We start from the raw sequence: 25,523 nt of genomic DNA on the forward strand, positions 1-25,523 counted from the left end.
GAAGGAAGCAAGATGGAGGTATCACTAGCCAGAAGCACATTTTGGCCAAAGCAGGTGGAATAGTTTGGAGGGGATGATGGCTGAAGTAAGGAAAATTTGGAGAGTGCTAGAGTCAGTTACAAGAGATATTAAGAATAAACCAATGAGATTTTAAAGTATCTTCTTTACAATTGTAAATCCTTCTGAGAGGAGTAATAGCTAAAGCAGTTTTCTTATTACACGTTACAGCTATAGAGACAAAAACATCAGATTTAGAAGGTGTCCTTTCTATTGAATTCAGTTCATTCCTCTATAAAACAGAGAAACTGAGGTTCAGAGAAGGATGAAAGTTCAGGTGTCTAAGTGAGTTAGTAGAATAGGCACCAAACCGGTCTAATGACTGTCACACTAGCCTCCCATCTAAAATACCAGTTATCAGTCTAGAGATCTACGAGCCAGTTAAGAAAAGAATGAAGCAAGTACAGGATCCAGGTACTCGAAGAATGTAGAATCAAGAGCAATAAAATGAATTCAAAGGAAAGGAACAGATGGTGGAAAAAGAACATTGACAACTTCACAGTTTTGCCAAGAGTTAGCCCCACTAAGCCATCATCTAAACCAAGTCCAGCCTATGGGGGAAAAAATAAGTGTACACAGAATCATCATTTTAATAAAAACATATTTGCCTTGAGACCCTATCCTCTCCTAGCCACTAGGCATGGTCTAATATTTGAATTTTCTTTTAAATTTTCTGAGTACCACTGTTTTATGACCAGTCCCTTGAAGAAGAGGGAAATCTTCAGGGTGAGCTTTTTCCACAGACCATACTTCACAGTCATTATTGAGATAAAAGACTCTTCTGGACCAGTGTGACACATATTATGTGACTAAGTGTGACTAAGAGGTAGATGAAACGTCTGTATCCATGATGATGACTCCTTTCTGTGTGAACTAGAGACAGTCACATGACCTGTTTCCTTAGCCATAAAATGCAAATGATGGTATAAACCTACTTTACTAGGCATTTACGAAGGCTTATGGCAACATACTTTTAAAATTGAAAGCTCAGTGTAAATAGCATTGCACTGCAAGTTGTTAATGTGCTCCAAAGTTCTTTCCGTCATACATTAAAACATCTTTAACTTAGTCTAAATTAATTCCAGCTTTGTAAGAATTCCTGCAGAAGCTAGGTTGCTAAAGATTGTTTCATAATGTTTGTTTTGTTTTGCATATAAGCATTATATATAGCTACTGCAGAAAAACTGTAAAATTAGAGCCAGGCCACGTGAAGCACTAAAGCTTAGGGTTAAAACACCCCGACACTGTCATTTACGAGTGGTTTAGCCTGTATTTTAAGTAACATGAAAATAACAATAGTGCCTTAGTAGAGTTGTGATGGGGATTAAAGCGTTTGTGTTTGTGAGCGGTAAAGCCTCTTAGAATAATTCCCGACTTAGAGTAAGTGCTCAGTAAATGTTAGTAACTGCTATTGCTATTATTATTTTCCTTATTTTAATGAGAGTCAATTTGCATAAGTTTCACATGTCAGATATAAAGGATAACAACACACTCTAAGAAGCAGAAAATTAATCGGCACTTCTGAAGCCTTATCCCTCTCCCTGATTCCAGCCCTCTCTATCCCAGTCCGCTGGAGGTAACTGCCATCCTGAAGCTTGTATTCTGTCCTCATTATATTCCTTGGAGTCTTTCTTCACCACATATGTGTGTATCCCTAAGCAGCACGATAGGAATGCAATCATCCTGATATATTCTTAATGAGATTCTTTTCCCCACCTCACAATACATTTTCCTTAAGTCCACCCGTGTTGATTCATGGAGTGGTCGATCACTCTTTCTCTCTGCTGCATGGGCTTCCATCATATCCCATAGGAAATATTTCAGATGAAGAGTCCAGTTGGTGCCAATGTTCCTTTTCTTTCTCCTGTCTATGATGTTGCTATTAATATCCCTGCACATGCAGCCTTTTTACCAGCACAGAGTTATTTCTAGGGTAAATAACCGTGAGGAGAACTACTAGGCTGTAGGATATGCAACCAAACTTGCACCCTGGAGTCCCTCTGCATTAGAAACAGAGCTCTAGTCATGACTAGGCTTAGACCACAGTTATGAACTGGAACTGTCCAAAGGAAAGTGGGAGGTGCGGTCACGCTAACTCTTCCAGATAATGTCTTTCTAAAAAAAATGTTTTCTAAAGTATTCCGATTTACATTTGTATCTGCAAGATGCTTTTAATTCCTTCTTGAGTTAGCTTTATAAAGTCAATAAGATAGACTTTTCTAGTAATTCTCTGATTTTCTATGTGTTCAAGTTTACTGGAGTAAACTTGTTTAAAAAATTACATTCCACTGAATTATCTTTAAATATGTCTGTTTTGTCATGTCTAATGTTGTCTTTCTGCCCTATTGGTTTTTTTTTCAACTGCTTAATCTTGCAAGAGATCAGTCCTCTAAAGAGACCAAAAAAAAAAAAAGTTGACAATTGTCTTTTTTTGATTTCTAAGTGTGTTTTCAAGCTTAATTTCTGTTACAATTACTACTTATTTTCATTTACTTTCTTTTACTTCATTTTGTTCTTTTTCTAACTTCATAAGTTTAGTGCTTGGTTTATTAATTTAAACCTATCTTCTTTTTCAGAATACAGATTTAAGTGGTTAAGCCTATAAACTTCCCTCTGAGAACTGCTATAGTTTCATCCCATGATATTTTGTAAGTAGAGAATTTTTGTTATTGTTCAGGTCTAAATAATCTAATTCATACTATTATTTTTTTTTTACTGACATTTAGAAATTTGTGCTTTTTATTTTCAAAACTTCAGGGATTTTACCAGTTTTTTTTAATTATTGATTTTTGATCTATAGTGATTAATTACTTTTTTCAATAATCAATTTTTCATAACTCACAGCTGTGTGAGTCAGAAATTCAGAAAGGGCTCACAGGCAATTGTTATACTCTTGATGATACCCTTGGTATCACTTGGGTCATACCCTTGTTAGGGGACTTCATTCATGTGTCTGATGCCTTGGCATAAGGCCTGGCAGTCAGGGTTCAGCCTGACTCTCTCCATTTCCATGTATTCTCAGAGCCTCCGTATGTGGTTCTGCAGGAGGCTTGGGCGTCTCGTAGCATGGTGGTCTCAGGGTAGTTGGACTTGTAAGGAAGCTCAGGACTCAAAGTATGAGTGTCCCAAGAGGTCTCAGTAGAATCTATCAGGCTTCCTATGGCCTGGCCTCAGAGGCCTAAGAACATCACTTCTGCCAGATTCTATTGGCCAAGAAAATCATTAATGTCAGCCAAAATTCAGGAGAGAGGGATTAAATTCTTACCTCTCAGTACCAGGAGTAGCAAGGAATTTATGGCCATCTTAATCCTATCACACCTACCAATGATCCATCCCCTCATTGCATCCAACTCAAGGGTCAAGGTCTCCCAGGGATGGATAGTCAATACCATCAAATCCATTCATGGCTTCTCACTTTCTAGTGACAAACAAATTCAAAGAATAAGACACCTGCTCCCTCGACACTCAAAGCACAGAGTGGTACATAGTTAACCACAGAAAATGCTTCTCTTCAAAACAGGCAAGAATATGAGACACAAAAAGATCACTGGTTTAATAATTCCAAAGCCCAGCTGGGAAGTTATCCTGAAGGCATAGAAATCAGAGAAGTTCCTCCTCCAAGCTTTGGTTCTCTGCCTGAGAAGGGGCGCCTTTGCCAGTGTTTTCTCTATGGCTTCATCATCAGGTCGCTGTTTCCTGATCCATTATTTTTCATGACCATCGATGTGACTTTGGGAGAGCAGGTCTCTCCTTGAGCCTGTACAGCTTCACAGCACCTGAGTCTTGCTCATGAAGACACGGCGGTCTACAAGCTGTTTTAACTCTTGATCGGTCAAATAATTTTCAGTCTGGGCTGATTGATTTTTTTCAGCAATTAAATCCCTCTGGCATTTAGCTGGCTTCTGTTCTGTTTCTTTCCAGTCAATTTCTTGTACCAACAACGAAATCCAAAGTTCTTTCTTAAATTCACAGATAAGCTGTCTTTTTTTTTGCTTTTTCATCTCCTTGCTTCTCTCAGTGGTGGCTACAAACAGTGAGGCTGAGCAGCCAACACCCTCTGGCCACATCTTTAATTTCATATGTGCTCCAAGACTGGGTCTTAATAAGTATTTCTTGTACAAAGATTCCCTCCATATTATTTCCTAATTTCTATGGTCAATAAATAGTAAGGTTTTTTTTGAAACTTAAAGGTCCCAAATGTTTGCACTTTCTGTATGCTCTTTCAATTTTCCTTGCAAATAAGCTATTTATTTCCTGAGTTAATGTCTGTCTTAGAAATTCTTTGCCAAAAGGAAGCAATAGTGGTCAACATACACTGAAGATTTTTTATTAATTTCTATCCCTTACCTTGGCTCTTCCAATTCGGTAAGCATAAAAGCAACCTCCCAGGTGCCAACCCTCAATTTTACCAATGTTTTTGCCTCTGTAATACATGGGCTCCATCTTTATAGCCTCTGATGTCAGTTCCCTTCCAGCTTACTGAAAAATCATTAAGCCAATGTCCTATCTGAAGGTCTTAATTTCTATAAATAGAGCACAAGTAGTAGCAGGTGCTGAAATAAGCATCCCCAAATGTCCCCAGAGCTAAACACAGCAAAGTTTTATTTCCCACTGATCTCAGCCTAACGCAGAACAATAGTTACATAGATTCTGCTTCACTCCATCATTTAGAGAGCCAGGGTCCTTCTAGACTATGGCTCTTTCATTTTCAATGTGTGCTTTCATAGACATCCTGGTCTATTTCAGATAACAGACGTGTGTTTGGAGGGTGTAGGTGGAAGGAAAATTTGGAGAGGGTGCCCCAACTGCCTTGGCCTGAGTGTGACACATCACTTCAGTTCACATTCCATAGGCAAGAACCACACAGATCATCCTGCCCAGACACCAGAGGGCTTGGGAAATGTAGATGAGCTGTGTTATCAAAGCAGGGAAGCAGGATGGTGAACATCTAGCCAGCTTCTGCCACACATTTTATGCAAGAGTTTTGGTTGTTTATGGTAGGAGAGGGGTTCAGGGTACCAAGTCCAGCTCGTAGCTAGAAATGAAAGTGTATTTTAATTTTCATTATTCTCTAAATAGTCTCAAATTATACTTTTGATGCCTTCATGATCTAATGGTTTCATAAGAGAGCTTTTTTTTTAATCTCTAGGTAATAGATTTTTTTCTATTTTTATTAAATGCTAATTTTACATTACTGTGAGAAAAGAATGTGGCCAGTTACAATTTATGTTATTTGGGACTTAATGAGGCCTACATTTGGCCTCATCTATGATCATTAAAAAATAAATGTTACATGAACAAGTGAAAATAAGGTACATAAGAAAATGGGTGACTTAAAAACCTCCAATTATTTCTCACCTCACTTAAATAAAATGCAACCTTTCATAAAGCCCTAAATGACCTGATTCCTGCCCGCCTCCCCATGCCTATCTCAGTCACTTTCCTTCTACTTATCTATGAAGCTCCAGCCACATCGGCCCCCTTTTCATTCCTGCTGTGGCTCCTTGTAGCTGCCATTCCTGCTGTTTCCAGATCTAACCCTGCTTGTGCCTGAGCTCCAGTTCAAACATCAGCCCTCTAACTGCCAACCCGCTCACATATTCACATCCCACCTTGTTTCATCCATTCCATAACATTCATAATTATCTGAAATGAAATTGTTATATATTCGTGCATTAACTGTCCATCCCAAAGTCATTCTAGGGAAGAGGGACTTTTGCCTTTGACTTTGAGTGTTTCATTTCTCATGCCTACAAGAGTACTGAGAACATAATAAACACTAAATAGATACATGTTAAAGGAGTGAGTGTAACTTACGTCACTTATGCCTAACTCCAAGATTCTTCAGTTAGAATGCTGAATTATTCAAAGTTTGCTGCTGTAACTCTCTCTCTCTCTTCTCTTTTCCTATCTCCCTATCTCTCCTATGCCTCATAGTCCTGTTTCCACATTTTCTCTCTCTATGTATCTTTATCTTGTATTTTGGTAGAACAATGGCAAGAAATGTCTCAGTTATACTGAGTGACTTACTGTTCTTTTTCAAAACTCTAACAGAGGTTTTATCTGTGCCCTATTCTTCAAAAATGACTTAAAAATAATCAATATGAGATCTTGGGGACAAACTGAAGATTTTTATGCAAATATATTTTTCAAATGTTTTATCAATATTCATTTACATAGACTTGACTTGCTTATAACAAGTCAATCTTAATCTCTTTATAGAAGATGTACTCAAGAATCTTCCCTTGGTAACATAATGTTGCATATGCCCATGGTACTGGGTTAAAAATAATTTGATTTCATCTAAAACTCACTTTTAAATTCAAGTATCTACATCCTTAATTATCTTCCTAATTACTTCAAACTAATAGTGTTTTATTTTATCCATTAAATGAATATGATACTAGGTTCAATTCACTTGGGACATATACCTCAGAGAAGAGAGACAGGTGTTGTGTGTGTGTGTCATGGAGGTGAGGAAGGTAATTTAAGGGCTTTTTCAAGTGGAAAAAGAAATGAAAATTGATTCAAACTGTGAGCTGCATTTTGTAAACACTTCTCTTGAGTGAAGGCTGGTGGCCCAGGGACATTATCCTGTTACTTGGGTCCCTTAGGAAACAGCAGGGTTATTTTCAGGATGGTCTTTGTATAAAGAACCATGTACTGCCTTCAAACTGATGCTCACTAGGAATGAAAAGTGCCAAAGCAGTTTATGTACATCCCACCCCATGTCCTGGTTGGCCCTGATTGCTCTGTCCAAGGTAGAATATCTTGAATTCTGGCAAAAGTTCAGAATACAAGCCTTCGTGTTTCACTTATAAGAAGCAGCACAAAAAAAGGAGAGGTTGGTGGGTTGCGGGGTTTTGTGTAGGAGCCCTGTAGGACTGTCCTGCTTTCTGGAGATGACCCCTCTTCAATATGTAGGTTATTTCCTCTCAGATCTTTAAAATGGAAAGTAACCAAGAAAGGGAACGTAACAGCTGAAGGATTATTGAATATAGTTGTTGAATACGGGTGGTTAGCAGGCATGTGATTGAAATTTGAATGAAATAAAGACTATAACCTCTAACACTAATTGGGTGCTTACTATGTTACTGACCCAGTGTGAGGAGTTTTAAACTCTAACTTTCTAATTCATGATGGGGAATCTATGGGGCTAAATACTATTAATATTCCCCTTTTATACACTAGGGAACTAAAGAAGCTTAGCAAAGTTAAATAACTTGCCCAAAGTTATACTGTTACTAAGATGAAGCTCAAAATTCAGAAACCAGGCAGCATAACCTCAAAGACCATGTTTTAAATGCCCAGTGAGTGGCCAGTGGATGGATGGATGGATGGATAGAAGATGAATTGGTGTTTGGACGAATGGGTAAATGTTATGAGTTAGGTCAAAGATGATGTCAAACAAAAGTTGGAGATTTAAGTGCACATGAAAACTTATTTATTCTAAGCTGATTTTAGTGACAATTAAAAAAATACTAATTTTTCTCAAAAGGGCCGGATGCACTGACATCTCCTATAAAGCATCTGCACCTCATGGAAGTTGCTGGACAGCCTCGTCTCCCATTAATGTCTGGGAACTTGCCACACACGGAGTCACCTGTCCCAACTGAGAAGAGCTGGCTGGCTGTGTTGCTCATTCATTAGTACCATCTGTATGCCAAATTGATGTTGTACATTATTTATTTGCCTCTCATTAGGAGCAAGGCCAGAGCACCATCCAAGTCTCAGAGCAAAACCCCCCAGAGCTTCTGCACTTACAATTGCACATCATATAATGCTAAGGTTTGTTAAAATACCACACGCTTGCAAAATTTTTCAATAATTGCTACAAATATTCACCAGAGGAGGGAATGTTTATTCATTTGCTTAATTTCTAATAATGTTTTCTGCTACAGTAGTATTTTCTTAGTCTTTCTTACGTTTAATTTGGCATCAGACCAATTGAATTTATGTTTTAAGTAAATGGTACAGGCTTTGAATGTTTAGTGTCTCATTCATGTTATTTGTTCTTAGATTTGGTACCCATACAGTCTGTTGGCTTTGTTATTTTTTAATGAGAATTTTATAAAATGCCTTGGAGGCTCATTAGAATTCAAGTTTCTTTCTTTCCATTCAAATGAGCCCCATTTAAAAATACTGCGTTTCTTGCCATTAAATGAGTGTTGGCTCTGGAGGACACAGACTTTTTTTCTCCTTGAGCCCACATGGCTGAACCCTAGAGCATCAGCCATGTGTGTGACGCTAAAGCTCACCTTCTAACCTCAAACTCTTCCTCCATTCTTTTATTTTATTATACTTTTTAGCTCTCGGTAATGAAAGTAAATATTGATATTTTGGTATGTTTGGTAGACACATGACATAGTTAACTCCTGTCACTTTTACTGTTGGCTGAGTCCTCTAAGTCATTGTTACATATTTTGCTAAGGAGACATACTCCCCACCCCAAACCTTGCACTTGGATAGTTAGTGGAGGAATAGGCTGAATCAGACACTCACCACCTACAGCCACTGCTGTGGAGACCAACTCTGCATGGTTCCGTCCACCTGCACACCAGCCCAACCTAACTGCATCTTATCTATGTCTCTGTCTATGCCTCCTACCCTAGGGCTGCCCTCTTGACACGGAGGAACAGGGCACTGCAAGTCTTCACTTGGTCCCCCTGTTTGCACAAGTCAGGAATGTGAGGGAGCAATAGCTTATGGAATGGGTTTTGACCACTAGAATATGGGTGGTGATGGATAAACTCTCCCCACAAATAAACTACTTGAAATGAAGTTTATACAGCTTATCAGGAGAGAGTTCCACAACACCAAACAGTCATTTTCAGTGGCACCAGCTCAATAAAGCACCTTGAATTGGCTCCGCCCCCTGCCCGCCTCCCTCTCCTTGCCTCTCACTTCTGCTTCTCTCTGATGGCATATCCTAGTAAAGCAGGAGCGTATAAACCTTGGGCTCAGGCTCTGCTCTCAGAGGAATTCAGGCTAAAACCAGTTACATAATATAAACATTTCTTCTCAAGTGTACTCTTATTTCAGATTTGAAGCACGCAAATTTTTAAGAGCTTCCAATTATTTCATCTAGAATATTTGTTCTTCTCATTTCATATTCTTGATTCAGAAAGTAAAGAATTTTCAAATATATGATAAGGCATTGACCATAATGATCCTAACTGGAAGCTATACAGTTTGACAGTTATTTTTATTGTCAAGGTGTCTTTCTTGTGGAGAAAGGACATAAGTGAAGGAAAAGTAGTTCTGTAGATTTAGTACTTATACTGGGTGAACGGTACAAGGGGAGTATTTTCTCTGTGAGGATTCCGAACCAAAGTGGGTGCATCCCGCAGGATTCAACGATCCACAGACTGATCTAACATTTACGGGCTGCCATTCTCAGGGTTGTACTTGACAAACCATTATCAACTTCCAGGATCTATTCTAATTTCAGCGAGAACACTATGTGATCAACGATTATTTTCTGTTTTAGAAAATACAGCTGATTATAGACTGCTTAGTTATGTTAAAATTAAACCTTACAACTTATTCAGCTTAATCACCAGCCTAAAGAAGATACCTACTAGAAAGAACTTTAGATACTTTCCAATTCTTCCCACTGGCACTTTTCAAATTAAAGGAAACTGTGGCACAGAGAGGTAGGGCAGCCTGTTCTGGGTCAGTAGGAAAAATTAACAGCAGAACTTGGACTAGATTACTAGACCCAAGGACTTTTTCATAACACTAGTGTTTGAGCTTTAAAAGACGAAGAGCTTTTTGTTCTATTCTGAGGAATTCCCACTTGCAACAGTCCATTAAACCACAGAAATGTGGCTGAGAAAAAAAAACCCACAATTTGTGAAGACTGGTTTTTTTTGCATTTTAGCATTTTTAAATCTCTTTTTAATCTCTGATTTTTAATTTTTAATTTTTAATTCTGATTCTCAAATACCACAGTCCATTTAACTCTCAATCCTGACAGCTGGAGCTTCAAGAATACATCCTGAACCTGGACACTCTTACTTTCTCCATCCCTAAACCCTAGTCCAAAAAATGGTCGTCTCCTGAAGTAGCTCTTAACTGGTCTCCTGTCCTTCTCTCTTAAGTCCTATAGAGAATTATCAGCATAGCAGTCCATGTGATCTTTCTAAATGTAAATCTGACCACGCCATTCCTTTGCTCAAAATCTCCCAATGGCTTCACGTTAAAATCTAAAGATGGCCTCCAAGGTTCCATACGTTCTGGTCCCTCCGCCCTACCCCGCCTCCCTTTCTAGTCTTTGTCTAGAACCCTTTCCTCACTCATGTTTACAGTAGCCAGCATGGCTGCTTAAGTGTTCCTCAAACAGACCAATTTTGTTTCTGCTTCAAGATCTTTATGCTTGATGTTCCCTCTGCCCAGACGTGCTTCCCCCAGATTTTTATCCTTTGCTCCTTTTAAACATTCAGGTACCTGCTCATGTCAGTTCCATATAGTTCTTTCCTGACCATTTATCACCTCCTTCCACCTCTCTGTTCTCTTACTGCATCCTTTCTTTATAACTATGATTGCTAACCGAAGTTAGGTGACAATGTAGTTCAATATTGACATTTTGTGTCTCACCTACTAGAATGCAAACTCCAGAGGTCAGAGAATTTGTGTTATTTATCCCAGTACCTGCAGCTCCTAAAATGATGCCTAGAACAGGGATGGTGCTGGATAAATGTTTACTGAATGGATGAATGTGTAAGGTTACAAATCATTATTACAGAGAAGTCATTTTCTGCAAGCATATGCCATTATGATTTTACTTCCCATTCGCCAGCAGTTATCCTGTTAACTAACTGAGCAATTCACCATTAATAGAGAGTCAATCAAGAAAGCCAGTCCCCACTTCAGGCTATTAGAGTGCATTGAATTATCCCATGCATTAGAACGCCTGGAACCTGAATGTCAAAGCCATTTGGCTGCAAGTTATTTACTGCTTTTGGACCATAGAAATGGTTGTATTCAAATGATCTCATAATCGCAGAAGAGCTCCTGCATGGCCTATCATCAATTATATTATTACTTCACACTCTGCCGGCGATACCTAATTAGTCCTCACAGCATTCTTGGTTGGGAGCAGAGGTAACTGAAAAGACTTGGAGACAAATATCATCATGGGTGGCTTTAATGCATGAATGAGACTCTGTGTACTCAAACAGCAGGCTTTCCTCTCTCTTTTCTTTTTTTCTTCTTCTTTTTTTTCTTTCTGTTAATTATTTTCCTTCTTCTTATCCTTTTTTTCTTTTCTTCTCTTTTCTTAGACCCACTGTGTCAAACTTATATTCACTGGCCACACAGCAGAGTGTATCCTCATCTATTTGTATTTCTTACTTAATTTAAGGAATTAGAGTTTACCCGTAAGATAATTTATCATTAAACAGTTTTCTAAATGAACACTAAATGATGTACTGTAAGAGGGTGTAGGTTTCTTCAAGGAATAGAGGAATTTTAGAGGCAATATAATACAGTGGGTCATTGGAATCAGCCAGAATTGAGTTTAAGTCCAGGCCTGCCACCTTCCTCCTGTACATTTTTAGGCAGCTTAGTGAACATGTTTGAGACTGATTGTCCTTATCTGTAAAATGGAGCTGCGGGTAGTGCCCAACTCAAGTACTCACAAAGTGCTGTGATGACTAGAATGAGACAGTGCATGAAAGCATTTCAGTGGCTGGTAAAATAAGAGTCCTTTATTTATGCCATCTATTATTATTGTATTTTTAAGCATCAATCAACAGGTATTTATTTTGGGGGGGAATGGAATTTAGGTTCATTTATTTATTTATCTGAACAGAGGTACTGGGAGTTGAACCCAGGACCTCATGCATGCTAGGCATGCACTCTACCACTGAGTGATACCCTCCTCCCCAACAAGTATTTACTGAAGGACATACCACCTTCAATAAATTCAGTAATAAATAATATAATTGAGACCATGGGGGATGAAATATTGACTCAGTCATATGTGAGCTATAACCACTTTGGTGAAACCAAGTGTGTATACCCTAAATAAAATGTAAAGATAAAAACCTGCAAATATGGTAAAAAGATATGGTAATGGATGTACGGTGCAAGATGGCTGTAGGATACGGTGATTTTTTTGTCTTACAAAGGAGGATGGAATTCAAGGAGCGCTGATAGAAAGTTGAAATTTAGGAAGTTAGAAATGGAAGTAAAGAGATCCTTTGGCGGAAGAAATTATGCCAATTGCAAGTTCCTATGATTTAAGTTCATGGCTGTTTGTTTTGTGGTTATTCCTGTTGAACACAAGCCCCCTAGAGAGTTTCGCTTTGGAAATAACTTTGTTAGCCTCATCCTGATGCCAAAGGTACCTGAGAATAAGAGAATTCTATTTACTCAGGACTATATTTTACACCAAGACATCTAACACCTCGTTTTTGCATATCTGAAGATTTAAATGTCCCATACAGTTTGCTTTAGTTCTTTGTATTATAGTAGTTAATTGAGTGGCTGCAAAGGATTAGAAGCATCAGAACCATGAATAAGTAAGCTGATCCTTTTGGGGGGAAAATGACCCTGCCTCTCAACCCCACAGAAGAATTAAAAAGATGAGTGGATTCACTGCTTTTCCCCCCAACATTTCTCCTGTATGCACTTTTTTCCTAGTTAAAAACACAAATTACATTGCATCATGCTTGTCAAATATTTCAATAAAAAGTAGGACTTTAACACAAAATGCCTGCTCTATCCTGAAAATGGGACTTTTTACAGGGTTTTTATGGACTGTGACCTCATTCCATTATTAATAACGCACTTTGTGAGTTTCCCTTCATCCATTGATCTTGCAGGAGAACTGTTAACATTAATTAATTAATCCTCTTGTCATCTCCATGAACAAGGTAAGGCCTTTATTGAAAAGCTTATTCTGCTGTGGTGAAACTTGGGGCAAAACCTGCTTGATAATGCTTGATGAATCTGTGGTGCCCGGGTGACAGTGAGGAGCTGACTTTTAAAAGGGCTGCTCTAACTTTCCTGGCACCGGCCCCTCCAACTCACAGGCAATCTGCCAACTTTCTCCATATACTCTTATTGGCCCAAATCTATTCCCATCTGTTTGGAAGGCATGTGCCCAAGCAGGCAGTGGTCAGATTCTTGGCATTGATTTTGGGAGATGAGCACTTTCTGGGCAGCCTGTGTCCCCCTACCACATTGCATCTGTTTTACCAGATGTCTCACCCCGGGTCCATTGGTATGCCAGCCCTGTTGCTGCACGTCTCTTTACAGCACATCGGCTGCTGCGTAAATGGCAAGACACAAAGTAAACGGTGGGGCAGAGTGTGGTGCATATGTGGTGTGCATGTGTTGTGTGTGCTGGGGTGGGGGTTGGCAGACACCTAGAGCTTAAGATTCATAAAGCACTTTCATAGCATTATCCCTATCCACCTTCTCATGGGGGTGCTTGCTGCAAGCTACAGCTGGGGAACATTAAGACATCTGCCTTTAGCCATCAAAATGGATACCTCAAAGCAATATTGCTTCCAAAACCAAATAGCATATAAGTCTTCTGCCCTAGAAATCTGGATCACGAAGTTAAAAGGACTGCAACATCTCCCCTAAATAGAAGCAGTAGAACTGAGCAGAGTCCTGCAGCATCACCCTCACCTCTGCTAGTACAAAACCAAGGAGTTAAAGATTAGGACAACAGAGTCACAGAATCAATGACTGATGCACATTCCTGAAATGTTTTATAGATAACTGTAACTGCCACCAGAGACAAGAAAAAATCTTACTGTATGATGACCAGACTGTAGACATGACATATGCCGCTCCATCTTGAGCAGCACTGATCTATGGCTGGCACAGTTCCAACAACTGGACTCAAGAGAATAGGATTAGCATTATTGCTCATAATAATCTATATCTTTGTGGGCATCAAAATAATTGCAGCTTGCTCTGCCTGTTTATGCAAGTGGGCAACTAGAATTTTCAGTAAAGAGATGTTAGAAACCCATGTCAACACCTTCCACTCGGAGAATACGACACCCTAGGTCAACGTGAAGAAGTTACAGAAGACGGAGCGTCACCCCTAATCTGATAGAAATGAAATGATGTTTGACAGTGAGGAAATTAAAGCAGTCTTTTTGCCCCTTTCCTATTCACCCAGTTCTGTCCCCCATCTAACCTTGAAAGAACCTAACTATAGGAATATGATCACTAAGCAACTGAAACGAACTCTTGACTTATGCTCTCTTGAATGTACACCATGCCTTGTTTAATCTGTTGATTCTTTTCCTAGATAAAAAGAAGAGTCAAGAATTAAGCAGTTAAAGAACGATCAGCTCCCTACCCTCAACAGCCCCCTTAGCAATCCCACAGGCAGACTGGGCAGGGCAAGATAACATGTGAAGAAAGAGAGTCAGCCAGTCTGCACACAATGGAGAATGGTGCAGAACCCAATCTTTGGCCTCCATGGTTCACTGAGATTCTTCCCCCATGACTTTTCCTTTTAAAAACTGTCATGGCTGAGCAGTATCCTCAGAGTTGGTCTCTGGACAGAAGCCTACCATCTCCCCAGATTGCCGGCTTTTGTCATTAAAACACTTTCCTGTTCTACTGACACTTGCCTCTTGAATTACTGGCTTCTGAGCAGCAAGCATTGAACTTGTGCTCAGTAATAGTAGTTAGGCACATTGGAGCTTCCCTTAGTTGTTCCTTCATGTAGCCATTCATTTATTTATTCAACAGGTATCCACTGAGCATAACTCTAAGGTATCCAAGGCATTAGCCCAATAGTAGAGGAATAAAGATCTATAGAGAAATGATACCTGGCCCTTCTGTACCTGGGGAAATAAGACAATAAATAAGGGAAATAAGATCTACACATTCGAATGACTTGAGTGACCATAAAAGTAGTCAGCGGTAGGTGTCCAAGGGAGAGTTTCCTGTGGGTTCCAGGGCATGCAAACTATGCCTTAATGGTGAAGGTCAAATTCGATTGCACTGGCCCGAGAAAGAAACGATGAAAGTATTCTGGACATAGAGGAACAACTCTAAAAATGGCACAGAGGAAAATGTAAGTCTATATTCTATCGTCTGCATGACAAGTTACTTTAAAAACAAATGTGCATAAATAGTGGAATGTACGTTTTCACAGTGTTCATTTACATCCTTGAGCCAGTTAGATAAAACCTGAACTCTCATCAGACGTGCATACTCCAAGGAACTCCAAGGGTGTTTAACAAGCAAATGAAAGACCAGAAGCAGAAATAGACACATTCAGATGTGGTTACTTGGCACTTCATGTATCTTTTTCAAAATCTACACTATAGAGTTTTTTAAATTAGCCTAGTGATTGGAAAGTAGTTAGAAAGTAGAACTTAGTTAGAAGGATGGCATGGGCTCTACCACCTTTAAGAAGATTAGGAAGACAGCAAATTTTGCAGTGTAGTAACATCAGCATAACACTTGAGTTCTGGAGCTTTCTTGGCTTCACATTCCTCTTCCTCCTCTAGGACACTGCCACTTGGCTCCATTACCATCAGAGTTGATTCTGCCATCAACGTTTATTGTGTCTATCTTGGAAAGAGCTTTCTATTCAAGGTGCATATGCCTTTGCAAGGGCAGAGATTTGGAGTTGCCTGACTTACGGCGGTTTACTAATGCATGTTTATACACCCGAGATTTTGCTCTACATCTTGCTTTCATTGTAATATGCAAACTTACATGAGACATATAGCCCTTCCACCCCCACCCCAACATTGGAGTTTAACAATCATTACCAAAAGAACTTGTTATTGGCTCAACAGCAAACAGGCTTCAGTGGGTTCTCAGGTGTGAAGAATGGTTGAGTTTCTAGCCAACAGCAGAAGACAGGTAGATGAACTATAGAAAATAAAACTCCATAACTCACTAACAAATCATGGTTTACAACTATTGGCACTCACTCAGGACAATTAACAGCTATCTTAAATTAGCAGAGCTTGTATCCAATCCCTTCCTTATGTCCCCCATTCCATCCTGTGTATTTACCTGTCATAAATATTTTATACTTTTCAGAGCCTTAAATTCACTATTTTTCTGAGGACAGGTTATCTTTCCAAAGTCATAGCTGGTCCCTGACATTTAGAATAGAAATTGACAGATTTTTTAAAAACAATAATGGTACCTTCTTCCTTCTGAGCCCTACCAACAGATAGTGTTTGAATAGATTCAGACTAAAGATGAGTTCTCTACACAGCTCTTCCGTTTAAATGTTAGTAATCTTTCATTCTTAGTAATCTTTCAAATTAAGATTGCAAATGCTTCTACTTTATACGGCTAGATAAACTCTGACTTTAGACATATCGATTCTAGCTCACCAATCCCAGGATTTTTGCTTGTTTTACTAGTTCACTCCCCAACTCTGCCCATGGGGCAGTTTTAAACTCAAGGATTTGATACAAAGGCTGAAATCAGGTGAAATGTTGCTATAAACCAACTCTTCCAGTAATTCTCCCAATTTCTTAGAGAGTTTTGTGATCATGCATTGATAATTTCATCTATGGGTGGGTTATTTAAATGGAAAATGTAAGAGAAATTGGTTTTCAATAATGTAAATCAATTTCTTTTCTTTGTCTTATGCACCTTCCACTTATCTTTAAAAAGGAGTTGGGGGCTTTTTTTCCAGCACCAAATCATAGTACAGGATTACAAAATGTTCTGTAAGGACATTAATTGCACACATATATCATCAATGTATTCTTGAATACCATGGCTGGTATTAACTGTTTTTACAATAGTCCTGTTGAAAATGTCGAATTGGGTTCAGTCAAAGGACAACCATGAAGAATTTGTGTGTATGTGGCACACAGCCCTAGAACATATCATTTTAGAAAATCCCCAAATCACAGAGCTGAGAGATCTTACCCAGTCACTGATTCCATTCTTATAGCATTAATCTCTGAACAGTAGCTAATGTGGATGACAAATGCTTTTTTTAAATGTGACAATTTTGACAGCTATTCAGGTCTATGTTAAAATGGAAGTGGAAAGAAATATTAATAGAATATGCACTTAAGTCCCAGAAATGATGAGGGAAAGTAGCAGGGCAAGGAGAAAGAGACACAGGTTACGGACGAGGAGAAGTTCTCGTTCCAGTCCCACCATCAGGGAGCCGTGGCCTTCTCATCTCTAAAATAGGAATCAAAACACCTGTCTCACCAGGTTGAAAGGAGACAAAAATCAGAATATGCAGAGGACACTCCAGATTGGCATACTCAGCACTTATTCTAAATATTTTCTAGAAGACTTCCCATACCGTAGAGCTGGAAAATTAAAAGCTTTATTTCAGAGACTCTTTTGCATGTAAGCCCCTAGACATAGCTTGCATTCTGCCACAAGGTACACTTGTATGTTGGGAAGGAAGAAGAAAGAAATGAGCACCAGTGGCCACACGGAGGAGATGGTTTCTACCAGTAAGGATGAGGGGTGTAGACACTCATTCTTGTGGCAACTGTACTGAAGGTTCCAGTATCTGCTCGAGCATCACAGCCTCTCAGCAGCAGTCTGGGGGCCAGTGTGGTCTCCCCACAACCTCATTTTCCCTGGTTATTCTTGCTATCTGTGTATCATCTGAGCATAATTCCCTAATCATCCTGGAAATTGTTATAAACTACCTAATGCCATCTAACAAATCCTTTCCTGCTTAAAGTTATGGGAATTAATTATGAGGACTGTAAGTAAGTTCTCTGAGAGCACATCTGAATAATATTTAGAAAATGATAAAGACTTTTAGCTTTTTTTTTGAAGGGAAGAATCATATCATACTTGTATTTATTGATTGATTTCAAAATATAGTAAGATCCTCTTGAAAAACAAAGCCTCTAAATCAGATTGTTGAACCTCTCTATCTTATGATCAGCACAGGTATTTTAAGCTAAAGGTCTTTATTTTCTGGATAGAGGCTGGAATAAACTTCTTACCAGGTATAACTGAAAGTGAATTTATAATCACTCTCTTTTTTTAATTGTGTGCTTTCTCATCATCTGCCCTCATTCTCCCTACCCTCTCCAATCCATAGCTGATGCTTGGAGTCAAAATAAATATGTCTATACAAGTTACTGAAAAGTATCAATGTATAAGAATTGTAAAATCATATATACCGGCAGTCAATATTGATATTTATCTAGAAGAAATTAATTACTCAAGAGTCTTTTTGTTGTAAGAGAAAGGCTCAAATCAAAAGGGGAAAAGAGTTAATACATTATTTTTTGTAACCAGGAAATACAAGGGAAGATCTGGTTTCTGGCACGACCGGTGTGCGAACTCAGGTTGACCTTCATGCTTCTTCTTTCCTCTGTTTATTTCATTTCCCACTATTTGTGGTGAGTATCACTTCATTCGGACCCCTATTCATATACTCCCAGCAACATAATACTAAAGGCACAGTGCCTTTCCTTAAGCCCAAAACAAAACCTACTAGGGAAAATGCTGACTGCTAACTTGGAGCACGTGCCCACCCTGCACCAACCACTGTGGTCTGAGTACGGTCTTTGCTAGGTCAGGGCTGGTTCCCACAAGCACCAGTGTGTATGAGAACTGTAACTGGGAACCCTCGCAGCCACACAGTTGGAATGGGGAAGGACACACTCCCTAAAGAAAGTTAGGGTGCTAGACAGAAGGAAAACAAAGGTCCCCTCCAAGGTATTCCTTGATATGAAGAAACAAAATGTATTCCTGGTGTTCACTTTCCTAGAAACCGTAAAGTGCATCTCCAAGTGTCACTTTACTACATACTTTCCATCTCCCTTATCAATGTATCCTGGCATGTCAGTTTCTTTCCTCCAAATGAGATGGTCAAGGCATAATCACAAATCACTCATATGAAAAAGCATTTTAGGAGGAACAACTAAACAAAAGAACAACACACACTGCTAGACTATATTCCAGCACCTTCCAAAAGCAGGACAATCTGATCTGGGAACAGCTTTGGTATATATCATCGTACGACCCTTCACAACGTAAAGTAATGATCTTACTTGGTCTTTCCAATAACTCTTTTAGATAGATGATGATGGTGATGTTTGTTATCTTTTTCATAATAATATAATAGTAATATTATTTCTAACTATTTTACAGGTGAGAAAACAGATAGAGGGAGGCAAAATAGTTAGACTAACTCCGGGTCATTGAGTGGTAAAGAGATTTTTATCTTGGTAATAGGCTACCTGAATAACTTGTTCTTCCCCTTCTAATTAAAGCAGACTACTCCTGGGCATGACTTTTAGAGTTAGGACTTTGGTCTCAATCCAAAGAGAAATGTTGAGCAGAAAAAAATCAGGAAGCCCACAGAACTTCTATTATATGACGTAGTATTCAAATGATCAGGTTCCCAATGGCCTACAGCCAGGGAGTCTCCAGCTGTCTCTCCTCCTGGGCTTTGCACATAAAAGCAGTTACAGAAATCAGCTCTTAAACAATGTCAGAGTCAGGAATCCGGAGCTCTTCAACGATGTCCCCATCCTAGCTAGAAGCAAACATGCCACACTATCTTGGTGAGAAAGTCTCATCTTGTCCTTAGATCCCTGGAGATACCTTTTCAGCCTAACACACAGATTTCCTCAGAAATGTGTACTTCGCTACTAGAGAGTGCCAAACTTGCAAAGTGAGTTGTTTTCCATTATTGTTTTTTTTAATGTCTAATGTCAGCTTCGCCCCTCATAGCACTTTCTGTCTCCAGGGATATCTAAGTGATTTTTAATCCTCTTCCAGCCTCTGTGATGTAAGTAATGTTTATAACTTTAAAGAGCAGAGAAAAAAAGGCTTGTATTTGTGTTGTACAAAACACTTTCAAACTGCTGCACTTCTGGGTTCTCACAACAACCCTGTAAGATATGCAGGGAAGATATGCATATCCTAGTTGAGCAGATGGAGAAACTGAAATCCCCAGGGGAAAGTGACTTACTGAACTTCCCCTGAACTTCCCCAATTCTTTACGGCAAATTAAGAGAAGCAGTCAATCCTCCCCCATCCCACACTTAAGTTTTTTTTCTGTAAGACTAGTGTTCCACATGTATTTTATTAATCATTTTTTTCAAATAAAATCTAGCCTTTATATACTGATACCCAATATAGAAAATGGACAACAGTAAAGCTGCTTATATGGAAGCTAGACAACCGAGTGCAGCGTCACTATAGCAACGTCAGAGCATCCTTGCAAAAGGCCTCTTATGGACAGTTTGAGAACAACAGAACTAGCCTAAATGACTATCTCCTCTCATCTATCTAGTCCAGTCCGGCTGAACATAGCTTCCCAAGTCGGGTGCCACAAATGTTCAAGGAGGTGCTAAAAGGTTGATGCCCCTCAGCTGCCAGGAGGGCCCAGGAAGGTTAAGTTCCCTATAGTAGATCTTCTTTGCTTGGCAGCAGCCTCTGTTTTCTCTAGTGCATGACGCAAAGATACTTCTCCATGTTGAGAAGTGCTACAGAGAACTTGTGAGAGCTCAGAACACATAAACACTATTTTGCTCACTGGATTCAGATTAACCCCACTGATATTTCTTGTAATGAACCCTCTCCTATCTGAATAATACCATCTTTTCTACCTTAAACATTATCGGTTATGGTTGCATTTATCCAAAGCAGATTTTGCCAACAAAGGGATAGGTTTCCAAAGAATTCCTCTGTGATCTTTTGTCTGATGTCAAATTAATCCCTTGGCTGCTATTCACTTAGGAGACATCATTTAAGACTTTCCCCCCCAAGTGCTTCTTTATGTGACTTCTCCGATTGTTTGATTATTTTCAACACACCAAGTTATGCTTAATAAAATCCTTGCTGGCTTTTCTTTTCTAGTAGGATATTTTTTAAAGTTTTAGCAAGGCTCTACATGTTCTATCATCATTATGCCAGTATATCCTTAATTCACTCATCAGTCTTCTCATTCACTATTTAGTCCCGTTGATGGATCAGTTTCCTTCCTGCCACAGGATTTTTGCATATGATATTGCTTTTACCCCTAGATGCCACTGACCTCCTCTGTCTTGTCAAACTTGGTTGTTTTTACTGATGTCGGGCATTAGGCAGTAGCTAGTATGCATGACCTACGGTATACTTTTCAAAAACAAAAAATCAAGCCTTAGTCTTCTCAAGGCTCTAGGTCTAATTAGTAATTTACAGAAAATACAGAGCTGGACAAACTCATTTTATAATATCCCAGGAATGTAATCAATCAAACCTAGAAGGTAGGAAATTTGATAAGGTTTTCTGCAGGAAATTCTGCAGAATTCAGGTCCTTCCATATACCATTTGCAAGGAAAAACTTAAAGAGAGGAGGGACTTTTACAAAGCAAAATTAATATTGGGCATGAATAGAATGCACTGTGTACATTCTTATGCCAACAAACCAATAGTAAAAAAAAGACATTATCAGAAAACCAAAAGGTAACAGGTGTGCAAAGGATGTGGATAAATTGGAATCCTTACACATTTTTGATGGAAATGTAAAAGGGTGAAGCTTCTGTGAAAAACAGTATGGAGCTTTCTCAAGATATTAAAAATAGAATTACCGTATGATCCAGCACTCCTGCTCCTGGGTATACAACCAAAAGAACTGAAGAGATATGTGTACTTCCGTGTTTACTGCAGTGTTACTCACTCTAGCCAAGATATGGAAATGATCCAAAGGTCCATCGACAGATGAATAAAGAAAAAAAAATATATCCATATATACACACACAATGGAATATTATCAGCCTTTAAAAAGAAGGACATTCTGCAATATGTGACAACACAGATGAGTCTGGAGGACACTATGCTAAGTGAAATAAGCCAGTCGCAGGACAAACAAGCATGATTCCACGTACACGAGATATCTGTCAAACAGAGCGACAAAGAGCAGAACAGGTGGTTGCAGGGATCTAGGAGAAGGGGAAATGATAGGTTGTTATTCAAGGGGTCTAATTTCTGTTATGCAAGATGAATAAGGCTTAGAGGTCTGCTTTACAACAAAGTGCCCATAGGTAACAATACTGTACTATATATTCAAAAATTTGGTACATGGGTGGGTAGATCTCATGTTACATGTTCTTACCATAACTTTTAAAAACAGCTGCTTGATTGAAATGGGGAATAAAAACATGCTAATTTTTTAAAAGACATCTATATGACAATTGTTGACATTTAAACACAGTTTTGATATTAGTTGAAATCCTTTCTAGCAAAATTAGTGACACTTAATATTGTAAGCAGCCTTTGGCAGGAAAGAGCTATTTGCAGAAAAGGACTCCCTGCAGGAGGTCACTTTCGTTCTGTCACTAACCTCAAACCAGGCACCTCTGTGCCCTGCTCATCTCTGGCCCTAGCATAATTTTCAAATCTTTTGATCACACAATGCTTTGCCTAACATGTTTGTTCCTTCCTAGATCAAAGAAGTAGAAATGGAGAATAATTAACAAATGACCAGATCTCTTCCCTACCTTCCCCTTCAATGATCTTGCGAACAAACTGTGTGAACAAAATAGCATATAAAGAAAATTTACAAGCCTACAGGCAGTGGGGATGGCGATGAAGCTGACCCTTTATCTCAATGATTAACTGAGATTATTTCCCCTTTTCCTTCTAAAATTTTCATGGCTGAGCAGAATCTTTAGAGATGTTTTTTGCTGACACTAAGTCCAGCATCTCCCCAGATTGCTGGCACTCTGATTAAAAACACCTTTCCTTTCTATCAACATTTGTCTCTGTCGAGTATTGATTTTTGAGTGGCGAACAGCCAGGCCAGAGTTGTCAATAACAACAATTAGATAATGGTATTGAATTAATGGGAATCATTGTCTTTTGGAAATACAACAAAACTTGTATGATGAGTAAAATAATATATTATCTAAAATAGACAAAGTAAGATTAGCTATATATACTGTTAATTGTTGAAGCTGGCTAATAGGTACATGGGTTTTTACTATACTAATCTTTATATTTTTGTGTACTTTTGAAATTTCCATAATAAAAAAGTTACACAAAAATAAATACAACTTTCAGGGAAAAAAATCAGGCACAAAATGCCAACACAGCAACAGTTCAATGAATTCACCAACAGTCAGCAAAATAATTTGCAGGATCTAAGAGGAGTCAGGGTGGAGACCAGAAAGGTAAGTTTGAAAAAAGAAAAGAAAATGAAGTAATAAACTACCTTTGGGACCTAAAACAAAGTTGGTAATAGCAGCAAAGTGAAGAGTTCTGAGAATCAAAGGTAATGAGAGAAAATGCTTTGAAGAACTAAAATTGCAAATAGCTCTAAGTATAGTTTTCTAATTAACATTGCAATGTCAGTTAGGAATTTAACCCTAATTTCTTAAGAGGGTTTTGTAAATCCTTTTTTTTTCCAAAAGCAATTTATCTTCCATGCTTTATTAAAATTATTCTCTATAGTTTTTTTCCCCCCTCCCTTTTAACAGTCACTTTGTTAGACTAGCCTCAGATTTTGCCCACTGTATCAAGAAATGAAAGCCATGATGTGGAATTGGAGCTGGCAGCCATGATGTCGGACATGTTCAAATGAAGCCCATCACTTGAGTGAAAATTTATAGTCCTGCCTGTGCTGTGAGGCGCTCTGTGTTTCAGTTCAGGGCCAGTAAGAGATTTATCAAAGGAAGGTAACAAGATATAAGGGAGTAGCAGGTAAAGTTTTGAAAGCTTTTATGAACTAGAGTAAATCTTGAAACTTTGGGTTTAATCTCCGGCAGTTGGACTTTCAGGTATAATTACAGGTTAACATTTGACATATTGTATAGGTGAAAAAAAAAAAGACACAGGAAAGCACATCTCTAATAAAGCTAAGTCTCCATTATCTGATACATGGGTACAAATACCTATGGGATAAAAAAAAAAATACCATTATTGGTGTGAATGAAAAATATTGCCAGCCATATCCATAGCAAAGGATGCTGGGGCCATCGAGTCATGAGCCACTACTGCTACCCTTGACAGTGAGCGGAGGGAACTCAGGATGGAGACAAGCAGGCAGCCCAGCTTCTGCAGCCACCCCCCAACAGTGTACCCTGAGGGAACTTGGGATGGGAAAGAACAGGACACTGGCCCTAGAGAGCTAAGGTGTGTATCAAAGGGATGATTACAATGAGCTCAGACTTTTGTACCTTCCCATAAATAGAAAAGTGCTAAATTCCATAACTTGAGATATCTGGTTTTCTTTAATTAACAGTAATCTTTTTATGTTCCAACTACCCAGTCTTTGTTGCAAAAACTCCCGTATATTTGGGCTGACCCCTTGTCTCTTTGGGGCAGTCTCTCAGAATGACCTCTTAGGCTTGAGTCCTCAGAAGTCCACTGAATAAAATATAACTCTCAAATTTTAGGTTGTGCATATTTTTAGTCAACACTGGGATGGCAATCAGCACTGGGGACTGATGGGCAAAAACTGGACCATGTGCTTTTTCAAGAAGGTTCCTCAAGGGTTTCAGTTCCACCCAGGTCTTTTGTGTACTATTTTTTCAGACTTTTTATGAACAGCCCAAAATTTAGAACATTATGTGAAATCTTCTGGTTATAAATGTTGGCAAGACATTCAACTGTATAAAGTCTTTATGGGCCAACTCCTTGCCTACCAAACAAAGCCCAACTGCAGGCCTCATTCTGTCTGAAGGAGGCTATCATTTTTACCAACTCTGATATACAGCCATTCATTTTTTAGCCCCTTTCTTCTATTTTCTTGTCACATGTTTCAGGACAAGCTGTGATATTTGTTCCTCGTGTATTTATTTTCTTGGACCTTTACTGTTGTCCAAGATTTTTTTTTTTAATGCTGTTTCTGAATCCTTCTTCATTTTGTTTGTTGAATATTTTTCCAGAGACTATAAAATGATGAACATTAATGAGGAGACAGTTGCTGGGGAGAAACTACGGACTAATCTCTAAGAGTTCCCTTTTCTTGGGCAGATGAGAGTTTGTTGCTAGTGAAACACAACTTAAACATTTCACTTTTATATAAACTTTTAAAGAATAAACTATATGCTTCTCTAATCAGAGCTGAAAAGATTGTGAATCACCGCACATAACCTATACTTCTAAAAAAATTAACCTAAGATGCCTTTACTGGTTAGCTAATAATGTTGTGATCACATAAGATGGCGACACAGATATCTCTGATTTTCAGCTTTGGCCTAACTAGGCATGCAAGTGAACCTTTTGGGAGTAAACCCAGCAATGCCATGGTGATTATTTATTGAGTGTGCAAGGCTACGATGATATAAAATGGGAGAGCCACTGATGCACGAGGAGATGGGATGTTATGGGGAGAGGACTGGTCTGGGAAGGGCAAACTAGGATCCAGTCTCAGCTCTACTGCCAACAAGCTGTAAAAGCCTCTCTGCTCCTAGGTTCATTATTTATTTACGATTTATACCTTGCCTATTTCCAAAACAGGTTGGAGGTGGCTTTCAATAAAAACCACTAATGTATCAGAACTCTTTTACGAGGTAATAACCCAAGAT

Source organism: Camelus bactrianus, chromosome 11, assembly GCF_048773025.1.
Source record: "Camelus bactrianus isolate YW-2024 breed Bactrian camel chromosome 11, ASM4877302v1, whole genome shotgun sequence".
Taxonomy (NCBI): Eukaryota; Metazoa; Chordata; class Mammalia; order Artiodactyla; family Camelidae; genus Camelus; species Camelus bactrianus.